Source organism: Callospermophilus lateralis, chromosome 9, assembly GCF_048772815.1.
Source record: "Callospermophilus lateralis isolate mCalLat2 chromosome 9, mCalLat2.hap1, whole genome shotgun sequence".
NCBI lineage: Eukaryota > Metazoa > Chordata > Mammalia > Rodentia > Sciuridae > Callospermophilus > Callospermophilus lateralis.
In genome coordinates, this window is record NC_135313.1 from 106,719,896 (window position 1) to 106,736,377 (window position 16,482).

The following is a 16,482-nucleotide window of genomic DNA, read 5'->3' on the forward strand; positions in this document are numbered from 1 at the left end:
AAAAGGTTCTAGGAATCGATGATAGTATTAGTTGTTACACAGTAATTTAAGTATATTTAACCACTGCTAAACGGGACTCCAGATAGGACAGAGGAGTGGGAGGGAAAACAGAAGGGGCATGGGGTTAGAAATGATGGTAGAATGTGATGGACATTATTATCCTAAGTACACATATGAAGACACAAATTGGTGTGAATATAAGGGTTTTTTTTTTTTTAATTTTGTTTATACATTTTTTACATGATGCTGAGGTCGTATGCGGCAGGCTCTCTGCTACTGAGTCACACCCCCAGCCCTCAAACATAAGTTTTAAAAGAAAATGTGAGATAATTTCTAACCCAGGAGTAGGGGAGGCTTCTAGACTATAACACTAGAAACTCCAAAAGATACAACTTTGTGAAAATTAAAAATTCCTTAAAAAAAAAAACTAAAAATAACCAAAAAAATGACCAACAGGAAAAAAATTATTTTTACTCAGAAACAAAGTTCATTTCTTTACTATATAAATACCTTAGAAGTTGATGAGAGCCAAATAGGAAAGGAAGAGATAAAGAAAGAAGTTAAGGCAAAAGACACCATTTGTAGAAAAAGAAATAAAAAGCTATTAAATGAAAAGATGCTCACTCTGTGAATTTAAAAAATGCAAATGAAAAGTATACTAAGGCACTTTCACACACTGCCAATTAGAATGCAAAATGCTATAGCCACTATGGGAAAACACACACCATCTGGACCAGCAATTCTACATCTAGGCATATTTCTAAGAAAAACAAAAACATCTAGCTATGCCAATGTTATACCTATGTTCACAACAGCATTCCTCATGAAGATTCAATGGTGGCGGCACAACAAATGTTTATTAACAAAAGAACAGATAAAGAAGGGTAGTTCATTCATATAAATCAAAATTATCCCACTAGTGAAAAACCAGGAAAATGTACTCATTTTCCCAGGAAAAGACCTTCAACAGAAGACAGTCTGAAAATGACCCAAATGTTGGAATTTTACAGTGGTGACATCAACTATGACTATTACAATGAAGTAAAGAAAAATACACTTATATTTAATAATATAGAAAGCATCACCAGAAAAAAACAAAATTATAAAAGAAACAAATGGAAATTCCTTAGGTGGGAAAATGCAGTATCAGATACGTATGTGTTTATGTATATACATATAGATATGCATTATATATACATAACACACACACACATATATATATATATATACACACACACACATTTCTGATATTGTGTGTGTGTGTGTATACAGACACAAACACATATACATAAAAAGCACTGAATGACCTTCTCAGTAGAATGGAGGTGATAGAGGAATGAACTAATGAAGTTGAAGGCAAATCAGTAGAAATTATCCATTCTGAAAGAGAGGGAAGGAAGAGGGCCTCCAGGACTGAGCGGGCAATGAAAAAAAGTGACATATTTTAGTCCCAAAAGTAAAAAGAAAGAAGAAATGATGCCTGAAAACTCATAGTTTAATAAAAGAGATTTCTGAATTTAAGAGACTTAAGAAAATCTTAACCAGATAAATACAATGAAAATCACAGGCACATTATACTGAAATTACTGAAAATCAAATATTAAGATTTTTACTTTATATGTGGAACCTAAAATAGTCACACTTATATTAACATGAATAATTACTAGAGATCTAAGGAACAGCCTAGTTAGTAATGATGGACTCATACCTGAAACGTGCTAAGAAAGTAGAAAGACCTTAAGTGTTCTCGCCACACAAACAAAAATGTAATAATGTCAACTAATGGGTATGTTAGTTTGTTTGTGGGAATCATTCATTACACAAGGTATGCTTACTCAAAACACCATCTTGTACTTCTTAAATATATACAATAAAAAATAAATAAAAGGGAAAAAAGGAAAAAAAAAATCGTTCCATTTGACACATTTAAAGTTAAATAGTGATTCCCCAACAAAAATCTCAAGGTCTAATGCCTTCCAACTTTCTACTTCCTTAATAAATGGTTTATATTTGTGTGTATTTAAAAAAAAATTTTTTTAGTTGTAGATGGACACAGTACCTTTATTTTTTTTAATGTGGTGCTGAGTATTGAACACTGTGCCTCACACTTGCTAAGCAAGCTCTCTACCACAAAGCCACAATTCCAGCCCCTTGTATGTATTTTTATATTGCTTTTAATTACATTTGTGTCACCAAAAAATAGCTCAAAGATATTTCCAAACTTACCTGTGCTGTGTAATGTCTACTCTATGCCAGGAAATCATATTTTGTGGCTACCTTGAAATATCTCAAAAATATAATCACATCAAATTTTTGGTGTCAGTTATAAAAAGGGAAACATATATATGTGTAAAGTGGAAATATATCAATAACAATAATATTATATAATACTAGAACATGAATAGTTTTTCTCTTACAAAAGAAAAACACAAGAAAAAGTAAATAGTAGTTACTGCCAACTCACAGGGAAGGAAAAAATTTGCTTTTTACATTTACATCATTCTGCTTTAAATTTTCTAACCATGTAGGTGTACTACTACTTTTTCTTAATTAAAAGAATTTCTGAATGGGTAATGCCCATGATGAAAATATTAAAAGACAATTCACAAAAATATTACTAAAGGATAATTTTCCTTACCATGTGACTAGCACCTAGCCACCGAGTTACCAGTCCAACATTCAATCACTATGTATTCTAAAGATATGTAATACATAGACATAAATTTACATTAACATAAAACATGTCACTGGGCTTATTTAGGAAGTCAAATTATGAACCTATTTTACTTCTTTACACTTCCCTATATGGAAGAAACAAAGTGCTGTTTTCTAAATGGCTTAAAACAAGGCACCATAAACTGAAAAAGGCAAAGTTATCCTATGAAATTTTATGAAACTTATAAGAACTGGGAGAAATTAAACTAAAAAAAAAGTTCCTCTGTACCCTACAGAATCAAGATAAAGCTTCTGCACTATTTCAACAATAGAAGAAAAAAAAACTATACAATGCTGATTTTGGCTAGGGGTGAGACTTAGAAAATGCTCAGAGATGGCAATATAGAGATTTCAAAAGCACTTTTAAAGCTATCAAAGCTTTGATGACTGAAAGAATAGCAGTAGAAATGTAATTAGGTTAGGTAAGAGGAGAGGCCTGAACTGGCAGAAATGAATAGTAAAAGATAAATGAGTTTTATCCAAGAAATAGTGAGTCTGTCACAATAGTAATTGACTCTAGGGTGGGGGAAGTGGATTTGGAGATAGTCATCAATAATGCTCTCTTGCTCTTAAAAAACAAAGAGATGAAAGAAATAAAGTATTAAGCAGTAATCTGATAAGAATAACTGACATGTTATTCATTGTATATTTCTAAAAGAAATCCACTTGCAGAAAAAGTGTTTTTAAGTAGAAAAACCAGTTACAACTGTAGTATAGAAAGCACTGGCAAAACAAAATTGATTATTATTTTTAATTCTGAGAATTCATGTTTACTTATTAAAAGCACATAGTCCACAAGGTACTTTTACTTAACACAAGGGTTCATATTTTTGCTTTGCAAAAAATATCTCACAGCAAATAAATTATTTGAAGGCAGCAGACTGCTATTAATATTAAATCACTAAATGGAAATAAAATCTTTTGTAAAAAATCCCGTATCAAAAATAAACTGGAATAACAAGGTATAATAAAAATTATATCAAAGAGACACAAATAAGTTATTACATGGAATACAGCAAATGCCACTATAGCCTACAAAAGGGAAGAATAGCACTAGAATGAAAGATACCTTAATGATTTAGCACAACCTATCTTCGAAAATTGAATACTATACTGAAGTTGAAAGAATTCCACCCCAATATGATCATGATATATCACAAAAATAAAGATCATATAAAATTTTGCAAAAGATACAATTACCAAATTTTAAATGAAATTAAAGTCCCAATTAATTAAATTAATCCCAATATGCACTTCCATATCTAACTTTCAGCTTTGCCACCCTTTTCTTCATATTATACCGAAACTCAAAAAGGCAGTCTGGTATTAAGAACTTTAGTTAAAGAATGTAGTGAGTGTTCCAAAAAGCAGTGGTGCAGGGCTTTAATCCCAGCTACTAGCGAGGCTGAGCAGGAAGGGAGACTGAAAGTAAGAGACCAGATTCAGCAACTTAGAGACCCTGTGACACATAATATAAACATGGTTGGGGATGTAGCTCATTTGCCTTGTAGACAAGGAGCCCTAGGTTCAATCCCCAGCAGGCCAGACAGACAGACACACACACACACACACACACACACAACATAGTAGCTAATTCCCAGGAAATTTTGCCAAGTAGACTAAGACAATATTAGCTATAAAGAGATATATTAATTGCTTAAAAATTCCCTCTAATATTTTCTCATTGCATTAAAGTAAATGTTTAATCTGCCACAAAAAAGACTCTTGAGTGGAAGAACCTGGACTCTTCTGTGTCAGCACCAACATCCTCCAGTCCTTTCAGGCCTAAACCTTGAAATCTGGGGAACAAATAAGCAGGTAGCAAATAATATGGACCTTAGAATCAAAAAAACAAGTGAAATGTTTGTTCTACCATTGACTACCCGTGATCATACGCAGTCTACGATTGCAGACATGAGATCATAAACAAATTCACAATGCATAAGTAATGATACTAAAACTATGAGGTTATCATTGGAATTCAAAGAAATAACAGTGAATGGCACTAAGTATTCAATAAATATTTTCCTCCCCTTATGATTTTTTCTTTATCTAGAGACTTCCTTATAACCTTCAGTCCATTCCTATCATTATCCTTTCAAAAAATCTTAGCAATGTTTCCCCAACCCTTCTGCTGCTACACCAGGCCAACTACCATTACTAAAGACATAGATTAAAGCAGTCAATATATGCCCCATGAAAGAAGCCCATCACAAAGGCCACAAATTGTATGCTTTCATTTATATGAAATGGTCCCAGATAGGCAAATCCACAAACACACAAAGTAAATTACTGATTATTAAAGATTGAGAGAAGAGGAAATGAAGATTAACTGTTAAGGGGTAGAGGGATTTTGGGGGGTGATAAAAATGTTCTAAAATGTAGTGTGAAGATGACTGAACAGTCTTGTGAATATACTAAAAACCACTCAATCATACACTTTTAAAGGCAAATTTTATAGTATGTGAATTGTATCTCAAAAAAAAGCTGTTTAAGATTGACTAAAAAGCTTAATCCAGAATAATACTGTATAAATTCAACTTTTATGATTCTTAATAATATACACAACCTAAATTCATTTCCAAACCATTCTGTCCCATTTAAAATTCTTCTAAAATAAGGCAAGATAAGTATAAATGAAATAACCTACTTTTATCCCACAGCTCCTAACAAATATCTCAATCCCAAGTAGGGCAATTTCCTAACTAAACCCTCACCCAAATATTATGAAACTCCTTCCTGACTTCAATTCATCAATAAAATATTAATTAGGCATTATTAAATAGTATGAATGAGGCTATTAGAGAATGAACAGAGACATTATTTCTGCTATCATGACACTTTTAATTTACATATCTTATAATGTGAAATCTTCTTCCCCTTTTATCTATCATTTCCTATTTATTGGTTTTCCAAGGATCTGATCAAGATCATCTCCTTCATAAACCACCCAAATAACACAGCCCTTATTAACTTCCCCAATTAAATACTCATAAGCCATTCTTAATTATTTCACATATATTAATTTTATCTCTGGAACTAAAAGCCTCAAGTCTAAAATCATGCCTTTATTTTCTGAATATACTACAGTGTTCAGCACAGAACTGACACATGTTCAGCACAAAACTGAAGTGATTACTTTCAATATTCCTATGTGATAACTGTAACTACAGCTACCATTAAATGATTTTAAGATTATTATTTTGCTGTAAGTTGCATGTTATTTCAAACCTTCATCAACACCTATATAAACAGATGTTCTATCTGTTTAAACACTGGGCAACTATGGCTCAGAGAAGTAACTGCTTCAAAAAAAATAGTAAAACTAGATTAAAATTCAAGCATCAATCAACCTCCAAAATCAATGTTTTACTTTTGTTTTAAGTTTGAGTGGTAATTTCCAAAATAAAACAAGAGAAATAATTGACAGTATAGTTTATCAAACTAGCTAGATGATATGTGGCAAGCAATTTACACTCTGTGCTAGTTTTCTCATCTATAATAAGGGAAAACAAGTACCTAGTTCATATGGTTAGGTATCTGAAGAATTAACATATGTAAAGCATTTAGAACAATGACTGGCAATATAATACACACTGTATTAACTTGGCTATTATTCTTATCATCATGAATCAACAAAAAGAAGTCTAAAGGTACGTTTCTTCTCTCATTATGTCTACAACAGATCATGTCTTCACATTGCCTATAAGATAAATAATCAGAGTGAGAGCAGAATTCAATAACCTCCCTCAGTTCCAACATATCTTACAAATTTAATTCAACTTAAGCACTTATTAAGCACCTACCATATATCAGGTTCTATAAATATGTCACTGTCTTGTATCATTGAACATTCCAGTCAAAGGAACCACCTAGCATCCTCAACTCCAACCTTTACTTTCCCCACACCACTTTCTTTCCTCCCTCTGTTCTCTTTATTGGCATATTAATCTTATTTCTAGCTATCAATATTTTATTCATTCCTGAAGATCTGCTTTGATTATTATCTCCACCAAGAAGCTTTTTTCTATCTTCCCTGGAAAATGCTGATTTCCTTTCCCAGGATTCCAAAAGTTTTACCTTCAGAGCATTTATGATATGGCCTAATATTGTAGGTATACATGTGAGCTTCCTAACAGCAGGCACTATTTCCAATATGTCTTTATGTTACTCAGCACCACCAAAAGTATTCATTTACATAATTGATACTTACTAGATATTTACTGAAGACTAATTTTTCCAAAACAAACTGGATGCATAAACTATTTCTTCCCTTCCTACTTTTATACATTTATAGACAAGAGATATCCTATTATCTTCTGAAAACAAAAATGAGTGCAGCTCAATTCTTTAAATTCCAATTCTAGCTTATTGAAAAAAATCTGTAATATCATTGCATTTTCAAATAGGTCCTTACTTTACAAAATATTCCATAATTCCAAAATTACTTACTATACCTTTATCCTAAGGAAAAATCCTTTATTATTCCTATCATCAATTATTCCTCAAAATAAAAACAAACTGCTCTTTATGGTGAAAACTTAAAAACTCACAAGATTTCACACTTTGGGAAAAGAATTATGTTAACTGAAACTGACAATTAACAACAGATCAAGCAGTTATTAAAACAGAAATATGAAATTTTAGGCAACATAAAGAAAAATAAGCAGGTGGCTCAAGTGGTAGCACGCTCGCCTGGCATGCGTGCAGCCCGGGTTCGATCCTCAGCACCACATACAAACAAAGACACATACAAACAAAGATGTTGTGTCCGCCAAAAGCTAAAAAATAAATATTAAAATTCTCTCTATCTTTTAAAAAAAAAAAGAAAAATAAGCAATAAACTTATTTCCTCATCCCCACCTATAATTTTTTTCTGCCAAAATCCAATTCCATTTCTACTCTGAGGGACAAACCACTGACTAAATCTTGGTATGAGACAAAAACCACATCATCCTATATAAAAGGAAACTGATACTAACCTATCATATTTATGTTAGCTACTATATAACACAAAGGCTGGCTGGGTGTGATGGTGTATGCCTATAATCCCAGCTATTCCGGAGGCTGAATTACATCACATTTTTTCAATTATTTCTTTTTCCCTTCCCGGCCCCCATCATAGTACAGTAATCTTGCTGGTGTTACTTGTATCCAAAATTTCCACATAGCCACAAGTTACGTTTTTCTTATTTCTTCTCATAGTTTTCCCATCAATTTTAAAACCTGCTTCACTTAAAAAAAAAAAAAAATCAAAGTACTGTTTTATTTAACTATCCCGAAACATGGTAGGCAGGCCATTCACAAACAAGACAAGAGCAATCAAGGAATACTTTTACCCTCCGTCCCAAGTAATGAAGTAAATGCTAAGAAAGAATGTCTTTTAAAAGATTAATTTCCAAAAATCTACATAGCAGCTCTCACTCCCTTTGAAGGGCATATTGGAAGCAATAATATTCCCAACTAGTCTTTTATATGAATAACAAATTAACCACAAAAAGGCAAAAAAGAAGACTCTAAAACTCTCCTTTGTTCCATCATCTACTTTTTTATTACAAAAAAAAAAATTATTAAGACTTTCAACAGAAAACACACAAGCTTTCACTAAAAATCTGTGTACTTTTTAGATAAAACACATCCAAGTAGGTCATGTACTCCAGTGATAACAATCTTCTTCATCCTATTTTAGAAAAAAATTCTAATAACCCATGTGTTTCCTTTAATCCATACAATCATTATTTTAGAGCCAACTATCAAGTCCTGAGTCTAATAAAGAAAAATTACCTTTCTCAAAGTGATCTAAGTTCTATTTTTTTACTTCCATTTGTGTTTATATAGTGAAAAATGACTTTTTATAATGCATCAGATTACTCATTTTCAAACTGCAGCTTCAGATATGTCTTCATTTTGAAGTTACATATATAACTTCCAAATATATCTTTCCTAAATTAAGTTGCCCTGAATTAATCAGCAAATGTCAGTTTATCACATTAGATACAATACATACCCTTCACAGTACTGAAATGGCCAATAAAAAATTCTATATCATCTAGCCTGCATTTGATGATACAGGTTAATCAAATCAATAAACTAATCACTAAGACCCCCTATATATTTCATATTTGTACTAACTATGTAAATATGTAGCAGCAAAGATATTTATTTTTTAAAGTATGGACATTTAAAATGAACATTCTTAAAAACTGGGCTAATAATTTAACCAACCTTGTTGAAAATAATACATCCCAATTAGAGACAGTATAACAGTGAGCTCTGTAAGGATACTACCTCAGAGTTCAAATTACAGACCTACTACTTAAAAATACCTCAGTTTCCTCATCTTTAAAATGATAATTATATAATGGTACCACTTCATAGGGATTCTGAAAAGCTAATATTTATTTCTAAAACAAAACTTATAGAGGGACTAGAAATAACTAAGTTTACATATTCCACTTAATGTCTTTAAATAAATGAAACCCAAATATACCAATCTCTGAAACATTAACAAAGCATATTTTTTAAAAAAAGCATTCGCCCAGCTTGGTGGCATCTCCTGTCCAACTACTCAGAAGGCTGAGGCAGGAGAATCAAAAATTGGAGTCCAGTCCAGGCAACTCAGTGAGACTCTGCTTCAAGAATAAAAAAATATACATATCTCAATAGCTCAATATCTCAACAGTTGCCTAGCACGCAAAACCCCTGATTTCAAAGCCCAACAAAACAAATCAATCAATCAATCAACGAAGCATTCCCTTTACAAAAGTAATCTGTCCTGGCACCCCGACAGCATAACATTTGTCTTCAAAGCCAAGTTTTTAAATTTGATTTAAAATATTATGCTAAAAACCATATAATTAGTTTTTCATTCGTGCCAAACTATATTCCTCTAACAAAACACTAAAGAAGTCTGATGCATGTTTTTACCAGGCCTCAAACAACACTACCTTAACATACACTATGGCAGCACAGAGGCACATGACTGTAATCCCAGATACTCAGGAGACTGAAGCAGAGGATCACAAATTTCAGGGCAGCTTAGGCAATTTAGGAGCTATGGATACAGCTCAATGGTAAAGCGCTCCTGGGTTCAATCCCTAGTATCACCAAAAAAAAAAAAAAAAAGGAAGAAAATTTTAAAAACATATATTATGTTAGTCCAGCTACTAAGATATTTACAACTAGTATAATTCATAAAAAAAATTAAGAAAATTCAACAAGAGTATCAGTTAATAACTAGAAACAGTCCTGGAAAGACATTTCTCAACTCTGAACCTGTTTCATTTTTAGGTGAAGTGAATTAAATTATTTCACAAAAATCTTTTTTCAGCTCTATAATTTTATGTGAATTTCCCCTAATTCACTAAAGGAAGTTTCACAAATACACAATAAATACTATTTTTGCACTCTCAAAGTAAATGAATTTTTAAAATGCTTACAGAAGAAAAGTATATTATATTTAATTAAAAGACCTTCTAAAACTCAAATAAGCAAATACTATTGTAGACCAATACAAAAACATAGTTTACATTTTTACAGTCTGAAACGAATATTAAACTATAAAATCTTTAACAACTTAATTCCCCTTTCAGGACTTTATCCTCCTGGGGGGGGGGGGGGGACCTACTCTCACTAAATACAAAGAAGGTATAAAGACCCATTTTCTCAAGAATATTTCATTTTCACAAAGGGCAAGTAACTTCGAGCAAGGAGAAAATATTTATAGATGGACTATTCAATATCAGAACAGATGAATATTCTTCTCAGGTGTCAGGAGTGGGCAGAAAGAAAGATAAAAGATAAGAGACTACATCTTCCTTTCTTAGTTGCAAGGAATAGGTAAAAATAACTGGAATTTAAACCAATAGTTTGGGAAAAGTTTTTGAAAAAATTATTTCAAAACAAAATTATTAAAATTATACAAAATGGTCCTTAAAAAATTATGTACCATTTTGCTATAATACAAATCAATTATCTTTTGTTTTATGATGTAAAGGACCTCAAAGTTATAAAACAACCAACACACAAATCAGCACAAAAGTAATATTAATCATCATATTTTAAAGAACCAAATTTAAAACTTTAATCCAATAATATCACCTTATCTTTCATTGTTAAATAATTCATGGATATTTTAAGTGCTTGGTAAGCTACAGCACCCATTGTTATAGCATTATTATTACTTAATTGCTTTGCTCTTGCTTCTTTTTTCTTGTGGCTAATACAGATAGTGCTTATGGCTATTACAGATAGGTAGTCTCTGGGGGGAAAAAAAAAAAGAAGAAGAAACAACAGCTGTAAGTTCCAACAGAATCACAGGGGAGCATTCAAATGCTTTTAATAGTTAGTGGATTTTTGTTGCAGGGAACATATTGCTTGAAGCTACATTTTAGCCATTCCACACATCTGCCTATACTCTTAAGCATTTAACTGTTTCTACATGTTGGGGGAGATGGAGCATGCTGAACAAGAGGAAGTCATCCCTACCATGAACTTTCCTCTTGATGAAAAGATTTTGCCTCTTAGAAAATGGGATGAAATAGGAGATGGACAGCATATACTGATGACTCACCACAAGCCACATGTGCTCACTCATTGTGATGCTCAAGAAGCTGAATCACACATCCAGGATATTTTAAAGAAGGAACAATGATATTCAATCTTTTCTTTTTCTCTTTGAATTCTCATTTTGTTAGCTTCAAATTTATAAATTATAATGATGAATCCCCAAACTCCATCTTCATTCCTATATTTTTAACTTTCTCAAGGCATTTCCAATTGTAGAACATTACAAATTCAACAACAAATTCCAATTTTACTCAGCTTTTTAAAACCAACTCCCTTATTGTCCCAATCACTCAAGCTTACAATCTTAAAATCTTCATGGATGCCTATTTACAATTCAAGAATTGATGTCCAAGTCCTGACTATACCTTCTTCCCAATCTCTCAAATTAGCAAAAATATTCCAATGGTATAAAGAAATTTGGTAGAGAGGCCAAGGACACAGGAGATAAGAAAATAAGCCAAAGACACTGTGTTCCTTTCCTTATGAACTCCAATTCAAAACAAAAGGGAGCCAACTGATTATAATTACAATATTACGATGTATTTATTGTGTTTTTTTACTATGTGCCAGGCACTATGTTGAAATATAAATACACATACACACACACACACACACACACACACACATATATATATTTATACATACAGTTATACCATGAAAAAAAAGTAAGATAAATACTATGATCTCCAAATTAGATGGGGAAAAAAAAGACCTGCTAAGTCTGAAATTTACAAAACCATACAGCCAGTAAGTGACAGAGCTTAAACTCAGAAACAGCTGACTACAAAGCCTTTGCTACTCATAAACAAACAAAACAATGCCCCCCAAAAATATATAAAAGCAATCTTTTCCAAGATTTTTATATTTTCTGTTTCTTCCTTAACACCAATAGCCTACTGCAGAATTTCTGCAAAGCTAGTACTCAGTGGGCTGCTTAAGAATCATTAAGCAAACTCTTTAAAAGGATATTTTTTTAAACCCTCCAGATTCTGAGCCGCTGGGGTATCTCTGATGCATAGTTTATTTTCAAATCATACTTCTAATCCCTTTGTTCTCTCATTCATTCATTTGTTCATTCAATGAAGGTATGAGTTCCTAATATGAAACAAGTCCTATAACTTCATCCCAAATCTCTTCTACATTTGATCCTTCTGCATTCCATTCTGGAAATACTCTTAAAAGCCCTACATTCAACATTCACTCCTCTACTTGAAGATTTTTATTCGCTATCGAGTACAACTCTTTTGCCATCAAAGCTTTACTGACATATAATACCTGGTACATAGTAGGTGCCCACTGAATGTTAGTTTCCTTTTATAATACATAATCTAAACTTACAGTATGTTATTACACATAGAATTCATATGAGAGGTGAGTGGTGTAACATCACACTGAAAAGGCTGAACTATAAGCAGCAGCTGCTCCTCCCCTTCCAAGCCATGCTTTTCCTTCCATTCCATACATGCTTTTCCTTCCATTCACTTATCCAAATCCTTTAAAAAAATTACTCAATTTCAACATTCACTAACTCTTTCTTGACTTCTTGACCGTAATCACTTAACTAGAGTTGAGGGAACTGCTACTACTATAGAAAAGTATGTATCCTAATATTTGATTAATTTTAGTTTACTACCATCATTTAATTTTTTAATGATTTTAATTTTTGTGCAATGAAAATTATTGAAGGCAGACTATACTAGACATTTTCATTATAATTCCAAAACTGCCTGGCCTGCTACAATGTATATAGTAAGCCTTAATTTGACAATATTCCTTTTTTAATACCTTTACAAGATATCCTCAAATTACTAACATTGCACCCTGCCTTTATAACATCATAAATTAATTCCCTGACTTGAAATCAAAAATATCTACATGATTCAAAACTGCCAAAGGCTTATCCTCTAACAAGAAGTCAGAAGTCACTCTTACTTTATTTGCTACAATACCTTAGGCAAGTAGCTTAACTACTCTACATCTAAATTTTCTTGTCTATAAAACAGAAATAATACTTCTCAAGTTGATGTAAAAACAGTAATGAAATAATATAAAGCATTCAGCACAGTGTGTGGCATAACTCTTGCTACTAGCTATTATTATTTTCTGCGGAACAAAACCTAAAAAGTAAACTTTTCTAGAGATTAATAAGATATCAAATAAATAATCTAGGAATTCACATATTCATAAAAAAATTAAGAAGGATTCTGTCAAATTCAAAAGGCTAAGATTATTTTATAAGATCACTCTAATCAGAAATCAAAAGAATTTACCAACAAAAATAAAGCAATATGTATAGTTCTAAAAATGGGTTCAGGTATCCCCTTAGTGTAAAAGAATCAACACAGGGTCTAAATACAAAACAGATGCAAGAAGTACCTCCAACCACCTGTTAACTAGATGACAGTACAGTAATTTAAATTCTCTAATTCTATTTTTTCACTTGGAAAATGAAGCAAAAATGGAAGGTAAGATAAATAAAAAGCCTGGCTACCAGGTTCTCCACTAGTGGACCTTTCCCCTCTAAGCTTAAAAACTGAAATGTATTTAAAAATAGGGCTGGAAGATTCATTAGGTACAATATATACACAATCCAAAGTGAATATAGGTTTTTAACACAAAATTGTTGAGCAAGAAAGACAACTAGACAGGAAAGGAGAAAGATTTTAGCTACATAAGATATGACTTCTCAATAAGACCATGTCTGTTACATCAAACAGCATGAAAAACATATCTCATCAAGGAATAAAAATTTCTATAAATGCATTTGTTAACAAGATACAATGACTGTTTCTAACTATGAACATGGCTAGAAAATGGCATTATTATTAAACACTATGTATAGAACTCATGTAAGAAACATGAACTTCACATGCATCCACCCCACTCATTTCTACTGTTCTCAAACAAGATCATCCTTATTTGTACTAAATTATAAAATGTGGTCACAGGATAAATTAAACAAGCTCTTCATCCACAAACTCCAACAAAATACTTACGCTTACATTTCAAGACTGCTAAAAAGTTTAAGTCAACTACGGAAATCCTATAATTCACTCTTCATCTGAATATATCTGAAACTGTATTAAGGCTTTATTAACCTCTGCTATTATGATCAATGGAAATAATTTGCCAATACAGTGTTTATCAGGGATAAAGAAAAGACATAAAATGGAAAAGGAAATTCATAGTCCAAAACTCTATAACCAAGCTACAACATAATACAAGTACATAAAGAGTTCTCTTACTTGACTTGAATACTGGAGAAACTTGAGTGACAACAGGCAAAACAAAACAAGGTAAAAATTTTTGCGAGCGTTAAAAATTTTCTTTTCTGATGTTTTAAAAATTGCTTTTTTCACCACTGTAATTTAGTTTTTGTTTGGTGCCGGGGATTGAACCCAGGGCCTCACATATGCTAAATATGTACTCTACCACTGAGCTATACTCACAGCCCCTATAATTTAATTTTTAAGCAATCATTTCTGTCATTGGGAACCTATGTGTCCAGATTTTATTCAGCAATGCTTTTCCAACACAGACCAAAAAAGTGCAAAGATTTGGTATTGATATGAAGTATTCTTTCTAAATACTTTCCAAAATGAGTATTATCTTTCATGACTTGAGCCTACGTGTTCTTTTATGCTGAATTTTGATGGAGGATCCCTAATTTAAAGTTTTGAAAGTTCCACGTTTTCTAACCAAGTTTAATATGAATAGATGGCCATGTTTTGGGCCACCTTTAGCCTAAATTATTCAAAGAAATGAAATGACCAATCTGACTTATGTTAATTTTTCACTTAGATTAAGTGGGTAACTGTAAATAGACCTGAGAGATGCATGTATTCTCTAAAGCATAGAAGAATACACAAACTACAGTTGCACAGTTTGCATTTAGGGACCAGACTATTTTGGAATGTAAAACTCTAATGTCAGAGACATTTACCTCTGGTTCAATCTCTGGGACTACCCTCTATGTGCTAAATAAACCCAAAGGTGTGTAACTCCAGGAGCTTTTCATTTTTGGAAAAAAACAAAAAATCCTTTGAGAACAAAATGAATGAGACTCTTAAGAGGGAATTTCAGATTGTGACAGTTGGTAAAAAGTGAGGGCAGGAGACTCCTAATCAGTTTCATTCCTCTCTAATGATTGTCCACAACAATCTCTCCTTGTGAGAACAAAGTAGCAAAATAATAAGGTAGTAATGAGATATTAAAACAAAAATATCCAAGGTATAAACTGAACCCCTCTCCACATTCCTCATGGTCACTCAGTATGTGTTTTAAATCCAAGACTGCCCTTTCAGAAAAGAGATAACTTACGGCAGTTATGATAGATAAGATATCTAATTGACTAAAAAATAAAACTCTTAAAAGGAAGAAAAAGAAGACAGGGAAAAAAGTAACATCCTACTTATGATGCTACCACTTTATCTATCAAGGTGATAATTACACCATATTTTGGGTAATCAGTGATTTTTAAAGCATTAATTATGTAGCAGTATTTATCACTTTAATACAACACATAGAAGTCCTACTCACACAGGTGAAATCTAATTTTTAAACTGACCCTAAAATAAAACTATTCAACAATTATACTAAGAAGGGAGAAATGAAGGGGAAAAAAAGTATCTTTTCAGGGAAAAATACTGTATGAAATGAAATTAACTTTAATAAAATGTTCACCAAAAAAAAAAAAAAAAAATTCCAAGGCTAAACTACCTAGTGCCTTCCAAGAGAAAATAGCAAGAAGTCATTTGTTTCCCTCTGCCAGTGTAGGATATTAGTAACTGCCACACCAACATAAAGTTATGAGAATGAAGATTAGAGAAATTTCACTTACAGCGAATAGTGAGGGGAAAACCATCTTTTAATAAGGATAATACAGCAAGTAATAAAGGGGTGAGGCGAGTGGGAGATGGAACTGGCCAGGAGTGGAGACGCAAAGAGGAGGTGGGTGGTCAAATGAAAGCCCCATTCTAGGTTCCCATTTGCAATTTCCTCCAGCCTTAAAAAATTCGGAGCACTTTGGGGATTAGAGAGATATAATCAACATAGGTTCAACTCACACAAACATCCCACTTCCAACTTTCTAACATGAAGATGTCATTCAACATTAAAAATATGGACAGTCTATTCGTGTCTTCTCTCTAAATATCTTCTAATAGAAAAGGAACAACCACTCTAAAGCTATTCTTTATT

At 32.3% G+C, this 16,482-nt stretch overlaps 1 protein-coding gene across 1 annotated transcript in view; it reads right to left on the minus strand.

The window, feature by feature from the left end:
• The window catches only part of Actr3 (actin related protein 3), a 59,519-nt gene that overhangs the window by 41,762 nt on the left and 1,275 nt on the right, over window positions 1-16,482 (minus strand). The gene's annotated exons all lie outside the window — the stretch shown is intronic.